The sequence below is a fragment of the Narcine bancroftii genome, chromosome 13, assembly GCF_036971445.1.
Source record: "Narcine bancroftii isolate sNarBan1 chromosome 13, sNarBan1.hap1, whole genome shotgun sequence".
NCBI lineage: Eukaryota > Metazoa > Chordata > Chondrichthyes > Torpediniformes > Narcinidae > Narcine > Narcine bancroftii.
In genome coordinates, this window is record NC_091481.1 from 83700766 (window position 1) to 83711305 (window position 10540).

Consider the following 10540-nt stretch of genomic DNA (forward strand, 5'->3'; position numbering starts at 1 on the left):
TTGGCTTTGAAGGAAGAGCCACAATGAATAATTTATTCCTTAGCAACAGTGAAGGTACTTGTTCTACAAGTTATTGTGGGCTAGGACGAGTGCAGGTAATGCGGGACAATGGTATGTGGGATAGGTTACGAAAAAGACTTACCTTCTTCAGGCAGTTTCTTGTCAATGAGAATCACTTATTTCCACTGCAGTGACTTTGGTTGTAAGGATGATACAGGTACTGAGGGGAAGATGGTGCTTGTCAAGCCTTCAAGGGTTGTTCTTCACCTATTTGAATCTCTCCTGTTGGAGAGATTCAATATACTCAGTGTGATAGTATAGATTCCATCACCAATGTGTATAGAATCTGTAATATCACATTCACCCCTTCTTTGAGAACCGATCCCAGGGTGAATGGAGGTTAGGGGCTGAACCGGTCAGGGGTCGCCGGAGTTGTGTCGCCAGCAAGCCTGTAGGGTGCGGCCACTGCTTCACTCAATTCCCCAACGCCGTTGTCGACAGTCTGGCCTGAGCTGGTGGGGTGGTGCTGGTCCCTCTGTTCAAGCACATGACCTGGGGGAGAATGAATAGGGGGAGGTTGGGTGAAAGGCACTGCTGCGTCTGATCCGGCTTGGGCTAGGTCCCTTACCAAGACTGTGTCCTCCCGTCCGTCTCGGTACTCAACGTAGGGATAATGTGGGTTCGCATGGAGCAGAGTCACTCGGACAACCAAGGGGTCGTTCTTAGAGTTCCGGACGTGGCGTCGTAAAAGGACTGGACCGGGAACCATGAGCCATGCCGGTATGGTCGTACCCGACTCAGATTTCCTCGGAAAAGAGAACATCCTTTCATGGGGGGGGTGGCATTGGTCACGGTGCATAGAAGGGAGCGGATGGAGTGTAGGGCACTAGTGAGCACATCCTGCCAGCAAGAGGTGGGGAGACCTTTGGACCGGAGGGCAAGCATAACCGCTTTCCAGATGGTGGCATTCTCTCTTTTGACTTGCCCATTAGCGCATGGATTATAGCTGGTGGTCCTGCTTGAAGCAATACCAAGATCCTGAAGGTTCTACCGCAGCTCTGCGCTCATAAACGAGGACCCCCTGTCACTGTGGATGTAACTGAGGTACCCGAAGATGGCGAAGATGCTGTGCAGGGCCTCTATAACTGAGGAAGCAGTCATATCCGAGCAGAGCACAGCGAACGGAAGCGGGAGTACTCGTTGATGGCCGTAAGGATGTAGGTGTTACGGTTGGTCAATGGTAGGGGTCCCTTGAAGTCTTCGCTGAGATGCTCAAAGGGGCGGGTGGCTTTGATGATGTGGGTGTTCTCTGGACGGTAGAAGTGGAGCTTGCACTCAGCGTACACTGGGCAGGCCCGGGTCATGGAGCGAATCTCCTCGACTGTGAAGGGCAGGTTGCAAGATTTGACAAAGTGTGCGAACCTAGTGACCCCTGGATGACAGAGCTCCACGTGGAGTTTCTGTAGCCTGTCCAGTTGCATGTTGGCGTAAGTCCCCCTGGATAGCGCATCTGGCGGGTCGTTGAGTTTACCTGGTCGATACAGAATGCCATAATTAGAGGTGGAGAGCTCGATTCTCCACCTGGCGATTTTGTTATTCTTAATCTTACCTCGCTGGGTATTGCTAAACATGAAGGAGACCGCGCGTTGGTCAGTCAGCAGCATAAAGCACCTGACAGTGAGGTAGTGTCTCCAATGACGTACTGCCTTGACTATGGCCTGGGCCTCTGTCTCAACAGAGGAATGTCGGCTCTCAGGACCCTGGAGGGTTCTGGAGAAGAAGGTTACTGGCCGCCGGCCAGGTTCAAAGTGGCAGCCAGTGCAAAATCAGACGCATCGCTCTCGACTTGGAACGGAATGGACTCGTCGATGGCGTGCAGCGTTGCAGCAACGATGTCCGATTTGATGCAGTCGAAGGCCGCTCTGGCTTCGGTTGACAGGAGGAAGGTGGTGGTCTTAATGAGTGGCCGTGCCTTGTCGGCATAGTGTGGAACCCATTGGTCATAGTAAGAGAAAAAACCCAGACAGCGTTTGAGTGCCTTCTGGGTGTGGTGGGGGGAGCAAGTCCATGAGGGGACGCATGCGGTCAGGGTTCGGCATGTCCAACCCGTTCTCCACCACACAGCCCAGAATTGCGAGCCGAGTGGTCTGGAAGACACACTTGTCGAAATCGTAGGTCAAGTTCAGCTGAATTGCAGTCTGAAAAAATTTCTCAAGGTTGGCACCATGATCCTCCGTGTCATAGCCACACATGGTGACATTGTCCAGATACGGGAAAGTAGCAGTTAGCCCGTTCTGGTCCACCATCCGGTCCATTTCCCGCTGGAAGATCGCGACACCATTTGTGACCCCAAAGGGTACCCTGAGGAATTGATACAGCCACCCATTCGCCTCAAAGGCCGTGAAAGGTCGGTCTTCTTGGCGGATTGGGAGCTGGTGATAGGCCGAACGTAAGTTAATGGTGGAAAATACACGGTATTGGGCGATCTGATTCGCCACATCCGTGATCCGTGGAAGGGGGTACGCATCCAGGACCGTAAAGCAGTTGATTGTCTGGCTGTAGTCAACCACAATCCGTGGCTTCTCCCCGTTTGTAACAACCACTGCCTGGGCCCTCCATGGATTCGAGCTAGGTTCAATAATGCCCTCATCCAGCAGTCTACGCACCTCATTTGTGATAAATTTCCTGTGTTCAGAACTATATTGCCGGCTTTTGGTGGCCACAGGCTTCCAGCCAGGGGTGAGGTTTGCAAAAAGTGCTGGCGGAGCAACTCGGAGGGTGGAGAGTCTACAGGTGAGGCCCTGGGGCGCAGGGGCGGGTGGATCAGGCTGCTGGCAGGTGTGTACAGATGGTAGTGTGGGATGACTGTGATTGGCTGAGAGTGTAGCCACACCTACTGACAGGTCTTAAAGGATTGTTCCTAGCCAGACCAGGTCATTCTGGACTGGTCAACCTACTTGTGATATGCTCCAGTCTTTTAGTTAATAAAAGCCTTGGTTTGGATCAACAAGTCTTTGGTTCTTTCGACGTGCATTACACTCAGTACTCAGCATCTCTACTTCCACAGGAGTTTGCAGATGTTTGGTATGACATCAGAAACCCTGACAAATTTCTACAGGTGTATGGTGGAACATGTGCTGACCAGCTGCTTCGCAGTCTGGTAAAGGGGACACCAATACCCCCAAGTGCAAAGCCCAGCAAAAGTTGTGTACACAGGTAAACCCCAACCCCTTCCCTCCATCGGGAACATCCTCAGGGGATGCTGCCGTCAGAGAGCAGCAGCAATCATCAAGGATCCACACCCCCCAGCACACACTCTGTTCTTGCCGCTACCACTAGACTCACACCCACCATGTTCAGGAACAGCTGCTACCCCTCCACCATCAGACTCCTCTTTTTTTAAAATTTAAAAAAATTTTTCACATTGTGAACTATATCAATCAAAATACATACAAACATTTTCCTATTAAATATACACAGTGGCATTTTCTCCCCTTTTATCCCCTCCTACCTTCCCTTCCCATCCCCCTCCAAACCCATTAAACGTTCAACATATACAATAAACCCATTAAACAATGTCATCGCACAATGAAAATAAACAGGAAAATGGTGTCATCTACTTTTACACACAGGATTAGTTCATTTCGTCGTCTTCTCATTTTATCATTTTAAGGGGTGGTGGTCCAAGGCAAGCCCTCTGTTATGTTCCATATACGGTTCCCAAATTTGTTCAAATAATGTGATGTTATTTTTTAAATTATATGTTATTTTTTCCAATGGAATACATTTATTCATTTCTATGTACCATTGCTGTATTCTCAAGCTCTCTTCTAATTTCCAAGTTGACATTATACATTTTTTTTGCTACAGTTAAGGCTATCATAATAAATCTTTTTTGTGCTTTATCCAGTTTGAGGCCTAATTCTTTACTTCTTATATTACTTAGAAGAAAGATCTCTGGATTTTTTGGGATGTCGCTTTTTGTGATTTTATTTAATACCTGATTTAGATCTTCCCAAAACTTTTTCATTTTCTCACACGCCCAAATTGCATGTACTGTTGTTCCTGTTTCCTTCTTACAGCGAAAACATCGGTCTGATACTGTCGGGTCCCATTTATTTAACTTTTGAGGCGTGATATATAATCTGTGTGTGATAGAACAGATTTTATCACCAATGTGTCTATGTACAGATGGTAGTGTTGGCTGAGAGTGTAGCCACACCTACTGGCAGGTCTTAAAGGATTGCTCCTAGCCAGACCAGGTCATTCTGGACTGGTCGACCTACTTGTGATGTGCTCCAGTCTTTTAGTTAATAAAAGCCTTGGTTTGGATCAACAAGTCTTTGGTTCTTTCGACGCGCTCTACAATGTGTAACCAATTATATTGTATCGTGAGTAACCTCGTGTTTATTATATTCTTCGTAGTTCCAGAGCATAACTTTTCCCATTTTTCATTTTTTATCTTTGTTTAGATCTTGTTCCCACTTTTGTTTGGGTTTATAGCTTATTTCATCGTTCTCTTTCTCTTGCAGTTTGATGTACATATTGGTTATAAATCTTTTAATTATCATTGTGTCTGTAATCACATATTCAAAGCTGCTTCCTTCTGGTAACCTGAATCTGTTTCCCAATTTATCCTTTAAATAAGCTTTCAGTTAGTGGTATGCAAACATCGTACCGTGAGTTATTCCATATTTGTCCTTCATTTGTTCAAATGTTAATAAATTATTTCCCAAAAAACAATTTTCTATTCTTTTAATTCCTTTTCTTTCCCATTCTCTAAAGGAAAGGTTATCTATTGTGAAAGGGATTAGTGGATTTTGCGTCAATATTAATTTTGGTAGTTGGTAATTTGTTTTTTTTCCTTTCTACGTGAATCTTCTTCCAAATGTGGAGCAGATGGTGCAGTACTGGTAAATTCCTATGTTGCACCAGCTTTTCATCCCACTTATATAGTATATGTTCAGGTACCTTCTCCCCTATTTTCTTTAGCTCTATCTTAGTCCAATCTGGTTTTTCCCTTGTCTGATAAAAATCTGATAGGTATCTTAATTGTGCTGCTCTATAATAATTCTTAAAGTTTGGTAGCTGTAAGCCCCCTTGTTTGTACCATTCTGTTAATTTATCTAGCGCTATCCTCGGTTTCCCCCCCTTTCCATAAGAATTTCCTTATTATTTTCTTTAGCTCCTTGAAGAATTTCTCTGTTAAGGGAATTGGTAACGATTGGAATAGGTATTGTATCCTTGGGAAGATATTCATTTAAATGCAATTTACCCTTCCTATCAGTGTTAGTGGTAAATCTTTCCAATGTTCTAAGTGATCTTGTAATTTCTTCATTAATAACTGATAATTTAATTTGTATTGATGGCCTAGATTATTATCTAGTTGAATACCTAGGTATCGGATTGCTCGTGTTTGCCATTTAAATGGTGATTCTTTCTTAAACTTTGTGAAATCCCCATTCTTCATTGGCATTGCTTCACTTTTATTTGCGTTGATCTTGTACCCTGACACTTCTCCATATTCCTTCAATTTCTTATGTAATTCTTTTATTGATATTTCCAGTTCTGTTAAGTATACTATGACGTCATCTGCAAATAGACTGATTTTATATTCATCCCTCTTATTTTATTTTCTGTTCTTATCAGTTCTGCCAAGGGTTCTTTTGCTAAAGTGAACAGCAAGGGAGATAGTGGACATCCCTGCCTAGTTGACCTACTTAATTTAAATTGGTTCGATATATATCCATTTACTGTCACCTTCGCCAATGGTCCCTTACATAATGCACCATCAGACTCCTCAACGACAAACAGTCAGGGACTCATTTAACAACTCTTACTTGTGCACTTTGATTTATTTCTCTCTGTATTTCAAAGTCAGTTTGTTTAAATTTCTTAAAAAGAATTTAGACATACAGCATGGTTCGGCCCACGAGTTCATGCCACCCAACTACACTCAATTAACCTACAACCCCCAGTGTGCTTCAAATGGTGGGAGGAAACCAGAGATCCAGAGGATCTGCAAATTTTCTGCTGACCCCGCAGTTATTGGCAACACCACAAACGCAATGGAGAGGAGCGCACAAGGGAGAGATAGATCAGCTGGTTGAGTGGTGTCATATCCACAACCTTCCCATCGGATTCCTGAATGATCAAGGAGTCCAATTCCCGACCTTACTACGACTTTTGTGCACTGCTTTTTATTGTGTCAGGTGGTTTACATGGAAAATGTTGTGACTTGTTCATGACAATAAATTCTGATTCTGAGGATGGCGCAAAGAACTGAGGAATAGAGAGACCTTGTGTACCAGAATCCCTAAAGGTGGCAGCACCAGTATATAAAATTTAGATTTATTGTCAGATACATCCATGGCATCACATACAACCCTGAGATTCTTTTTTCTGCGGGTGAGGCAGAATTACCACATTGGCAGTGTAAAAATAATCTGTACTTAACATACACAGACAACCAAATAAAGAAATGTAAACAAACTGACTGTGCAATGCAGAGAGGGAAAAAAATTAATAGTAAGTGTCTTTAAACGAGTCCCTGATCGAGTTTGTCGTTGAGGACTCTGATGGCGGAGGGGGAGCAGCTGTCCCTGAACCCGGTGGGTGCGAGTCTAGTGGCACCAACCCCTCTTTCCTGATGGCGGCAGCGGGAACAGAGCGTGTGCTGGGTGGTGTGGGTCCTTGATGATCTCTGCTGCTCTCCGACGGCGGCGTTCCCTGTAGGTGTTCTCGCCTGTGGGGAGGGTTTTGCCTGTGATGTCCTGGGCTGTTTCCACGACCTTTTGCCAGGGGTATTCGTGTCCCCATTCCATTCCACACACACACACACACACACACACACACACACACACACACACACACACACACACACACACACACACACAGCCTAATGATTCTAATACCAACACACGCATTGTCATACAGACATGCCCACTAACACATATTCCCTCTCGCACGCCTATACACTCATTCGTGCGCAAACACAACTCAAACGATTTTTACAAAATATTTATCGGGATCCATGAGTTTGTTACAGGTGGTCTGCAATAAATCAATGAATACAGAAGGTGATCTGTGACTGACAACAACTGCTCCAGCACATTAAGTACATTTGCTACTCTCCTTTTATTTCCATTTTCCAGTATCGTTTGAAATGATTATGCATTTTCAGCCTTGTTGAAGCAGCGTGTCCCACATGTTTCTAAAAAATTCTTTGAAATCCCATTTTCCAATCTTTTTCAGGCAGTGCCATTCCACTGGAAGTTCACGGGCCAGTGAGAGGAAGGCACCAGCGAATGAGACCAAGGAGAACTGGACCAATGGGTTTGCTCTGCCACAGTCATCAAGAACTGAATGGCCTCATCATAAGGTACTATCTGCAGTTTTTTCTCCATTTTAGCTCAATCTCTTTCACTACTTTTATAAAGAAAAAAAAAAGCGCCATTACCATCAGTATCCCATCTGCCATGGGTTCAGAACGCGGCAAGGCTCCTGACAGGTGCCAAGAAAAGGGGCCTTATCATCCCTATTCTCACCTCCCTTCACTGGCAGCCAGTACTGCTCAGGATAGATTTTAAAGTTCTCCAGTTTGTTTGCAAAACCGTCAATGCACTCCATCACTGGTCTCTTAATGCCCTACAGGACCCCTCAGATTGACCAACTTTGTTCCGCGCTCAAATCGCAAACGCAGGAGAGATCACACCTTTGCAATAGCAGCCCCCAAACTGTGGAACAACATTCCTCCCTCCATCAAACCAGCCCCTTCCTTTAACTTTTAAATCCAGTCTGAAGTTGCATTTTCACTCTCAAGTGTTTTGAAATGACTGTCGATTGTTACCGTGTTGTATGTACAATTCTAAATCTCAGGAACCCATTTTACACTGCATTTTAAAGAGCTGCTTAAGTTAAGGTGTACTTTATGATCTGTACAGCACTCTGGTCAACGTGAGTTGTTTTATTTAAACTAAACCTTCAAAAACGTACCGGGGTGTCGGTCACTGGGGTGTAAATGGGGCGGCACAGACTTGTAGGGCCGAATTGGCCTGTCACAGTGCTGTCCTCGGGTTATGAACATCCGACTTTACAGACAATTCGGACTGACAAACGGACTAAGTGTGGCTTCTGGTGCGTTGGTTCGAGGAAGGAGAACACCGTCCACCATTTTAAGTCGGATCACATTGCCGTTAACACTGTGTCAAGTGTGCCTTCTTCAAGAAATTGACTCCAATAGTTTTATATGCATAGAAAGATAAAACATATCCTAAAATATTTGACTATTTTTTAAAATTTTTTTATTTTTCACACTATAAACCACATTGATCAAGATACATACATTTTTCTTTTCAAATCTATACAGTGTCATTCTCTCCCCCCCCCTTCCCATCCCACCCTCCCTACCTCCCCTCCCATTCATTTAAAGTTCAGAATCTAAGATACATAAATATTTAACTAACTGATGCTAAATAAGAACTGTATGTACTTGTTCCGACTTACCTACAAATTTGACTTAAAGACAGACTGAGGATCGGATCTCGTTCATAACCCTGTATGTCTAAATATTAAATTTAAAAATAATTATTTTTGCTCATACCTTGATGAAAGGCTCAGTCCCGAAATATTGGCTATATGTGGATGCAGAAAGCTGCTGAGTTCCTCCCACACATCTGTGGTTTTACGACCGCGTCTGCAGAATTCTATGTTTCACACCATTCACAATTGCATTATTTTATTTCTGGAGTCAGACAGCATGGAAAAAGGCCATCAAGGCTGTGCTGGCACCCATTGAAATGAACAGTTTATTTTATTCTCCCTGCATTCCCGTTAACTCCCCTCCCCAGATCCTACCTCCTCACTGGTGGGGGGGGGGGGGGGGGACATTTTGCTTCAGTCAATGAATCTACCATCCCGCACGCCATTGATAGTTTTGGGGGAAAACAGTCCTCCCGGGTGGTCCTGGTGAGAACATGCAAACTGCACACAAACAGCGGCAGAGGTTGGGATCAAACCTGGGTCATTGGAGCTGAGAGCCAGCAGCTTCTCTGTGTTTCCATCCTCGATGAAAGTGAACACCTTTATTCAATTCCTTACAGACGTGAATCAACCATTTTCCAGGTCCAAAGTACAGCAAGTAAAGTGTGCAGACATTGTACTTTGTCACCGAGTATAAAAGCAACCATTCACACTGATTCTTGCCCGCTTTCTTACACAGAAAAAATAGAATCAGAAGACCAATTGATTACCCACCTATCTCTGAAGTGAAATAAAATCAGTGAGGTCACAACGTAAAAACACAGTGCTGGAGAAACTCAGCAGGTTGAACAGTGTCCTTAATCTTTCTTTCTTTGGCTTGGCTTCGCGGACGAAGATTTATGGAGGGGTTAAATGTCCACGTCAGCTGCAGGCTCGTTTGTGGCTGACAAGTCCGATGCGGGACAGGCAGACACGGTTGCAGCGGTTGCAGGGGAAAATTGGTGGGTTGGGGTTGGGTGTTGGGTTTTTCCTCCTTTGCCTTTTGTCAGTGAGGTGGGCTCTGCGGTCTTCTTCAAAGGAGGTTGCTGCCCGCTGAACTGTGAGGCGCCAAGATGCACAGTTTGAGGCGAGATCAGCCCACTGGCGGTGGTCAATGTGGCAGGCACCAAGAGATTTCTTTAGGCAGTCCTTGTACCTTTTCTTTGGTGCACCTCAGTCACGGTGGCCAGTGGAGAGCTCGCCATATAACACGATCTTGGGAAGGCGATGGTCCTCCATTCTGGAGACGTGACCCACCCAGCGCAGCTGGATCTTCAGCAGCATGGACTCGATGCTGTCGACCTCTGCCATCTCGAGTACTTCGACGTTAGGGATGAAAGTGCTCCAATGAATGTTGAGGATGGAGCGGAGACAACGCTGGTGGAAGCGTTCTAGGAGCCGTAGGTGATGCCGGTAGAGGACCCATGATTCGGAGCCAAACAGGAGTGTAAAGATACATAAGCCCTTCATCAAAGTATGAAAAAATGTAGGCAGGCGCCCAAACAAAATGGTGGAGAGGAGGGGCAGGGGGAGGAGCTCAGTCCCACAGGCAGGAGGTCATAGGCGGATAAGGGAGGGGCGGGCACACCAGCAAACAGGGAGAAGGGTGACTGGCTCTGTGAATGGAGAGGGAAGGGGGTGAGAGCAGGAGGAGACAGAGGGATGGGGAAGAGAGGAAGAACGGGACTAGCAGAAACCAGTGAAGTCGATGTTAATGCCGTCCGGTTGGAGAGGGCCCAGATGGAATATTAGGTGTTGTTCGTCCAATTTGTGGGTGGACTTGGTTTGGCGGTGCATTTAAACAGGAAAGTCTGCAGATGCTGGGGTTGTAGTGCAACGCACAAATGTGCTGGAGAAACTGCAGGTCACACAGCAGCTGTCCGAACCAAAGGGTCACCATCATTTCAAGTCCGACCCTTTCTTCAAGGTATGACCAAGAACCAGGCAGGCACCTGAATAAAGGTGGACAGGGGGTGGGGAAGGAGGAGAGGAGGGAAGAAGAGGCACAGGACAGCAGGCA

General features: G+C 45.6%; 1 protein-coding gene across 7 annotated transcripts in view; it reads left to right on the plus strand.

The window, feature by feature from the left end:
• Positions 1-10540, plus strand: part of bloc1s3 (biogenesis of lysosomal organelles complex-1, subunit 3) — an 87226-nt gene that overhangs the window by 26233 nt on the left and 50453 nt on the right. The window contains exons 1-2 of one of the 7 annotated variants that reach the window (XR_011348118.1): positions 4208-4391; positions 7255-7381. The gene's annotated coding sequence lies outside the window, so the exon portion shown is untranslated. Of the gene's footprint in view, positions 1-4207; positions 4392-7254; positions 7382-10540 lie in introns of those variants that run through there. The other 6 variants (XR_011348121.1, XR_011348124.1, XR_011348125.1 and 3 more) reach the window with 6 other exon arrangements.